This window comes from Diadema antillarum, unplaced genomic scaffold (genome assembly GCF_040938485.1).
Source record: "Diadema antillarum isolate AM-2024a unplaced genomic scaffold, OU_Dant_1.0 scf00000001, whole genome shotgun sequence".
In the NCBI taxonomy this organism is placed as follows: domain Eukaryota; kingdom Metazoa; phylum Echinodermata; class Echinoidea; order Diadematoida; family Diadematidae; genus Diadema; species Diadema antillarum.
The window spans coordinates 1,410,001-1,411,318 of record NW_027270890.1 but is presented as its reverse complement, the minus strand read 5'-3'; the positions used below and the strand labels follow the sequence as shown (position 1 = coordinate 1,411,318).

At 36.3% G+C, this 1,318-nt stretch overlaps 1 protein-coding gene across 1 annotated transcript in view; it reads right to left on the bottom strand.

Moving 5' to 3' along the window:
* Positions 1-881: 881 nt before the first annotated feature.
* Positions 882-1,318, bottom strand: part of LOC139716887 (ferrochelatase, mitochondrial-like) — a 140,150-nt gene continuing 139,713 nt past the window's right edge. Inside the window, exon 11 of the mRNA XM_071628447.1 lies at positions 882-1,318. This exon is cut by the window's right edge and continues 1,853 nt beyond it. The gene's annotated coding sequence lies outside the window, so the exon portion shown is untranslated.

The following is a 1,318-nucleotide window of genomic DNA, read 5'->3' as shown; positions in this document are numbered from 1 at the left end:
ATGCAGTAGATATCTAGAGCTGTATGTGATATTGTCACCCCTGCATGATCACCATGAAAAGTACTCTGAAAAATTACACTCATTACAATTACAAAGATTTGACATGTACCTATCAGATTTGTCAACTCCTTCAAACATACACCAATCTCCAGAAGAAGTCATGCGCCCATGCATTGCCACCATGTGCATGTAAACTCTGGACTTGTGCATTCATAATCACCTGGTGGAGCCCTACAAACGTAGTCCAAATCCAAGTTTGATGGAGCTACTCAGCAATCAAGGATACCTGCCACACTGTACAGTGCATTCATTGCTGCTAAGTCTAAACTTGGTGGTAGTTCAGTCATTTTTTCAATTGCTATTTGGTGAATGCCCTCTTCATCCTCCTTGAATAAAAATAAAAGAAACCACAAATCACAAACAAATCACCAATAAAAAACACCTAAAAGTGATTTAAACAAACCCATTCAAGTGTATAAATGCATCAGTCCAGTTCAAAGGAAATAGTAATACAATCAGGGACACTGTAATAATTGTTTTATTATTATTTATTGGCAAACACTGCAGCCAAAAGAAAGAAAAGAAAAGGAAACACAGCAGCAGATGTGCAAATTGGCTAACAAGATGTGTAAATTGGCTAACGAAGTAAAGGAAGGATCATAGTTTGTTCTGGGCTTTCAGTGTTTGCAAAGATTTGAAGATGGCCAACCACTACTTTCCACTAGTCTCTGAACCCTCAAAACACAGCTGACTCATTTCACCTCAATGTTTGATAAAAATACAAAAAACATGGGTATTCTCACCATAAATTTGAAAATTCATACATTTTTGAATGTCCTACAATTTCCACTGACAATGTCTTAGGATAGCTTGTTGGGAAATGGTTCGAAAAACTGTTTGTAAAACATTTCAAAACTAGAAATGTTGCTATGGCGACTGGTATGGCTCCCCTATTTCGTACTTTTACCACAATAGGTCTACAGAACATCTTTCTAATGTGATATCGTTTCATATGATTAGCAAATAATCACTATCTGTCCACATCAATTTTCATGACAATAGTTTCAGGCATTTTCAATATCAGTGGTATTTTAGCAGTTCCTCTTGACCTTTCACCCCATGGCCCAAATCTTTCCCTACAAATCATTGTGCAGTATACATTGTATATATGTTTAATTAAGCGTATTATCTTAAAGGGACTGTACAGTTCTAGTTGAGGTGAGGATTTAGCTTTAAACGTTATGTGAGATATTCGGAAACCACTCTATGAGATGTCAAAGAGCATGCAATTCTAAGGGGTATCAAAAGTTTATTTGAT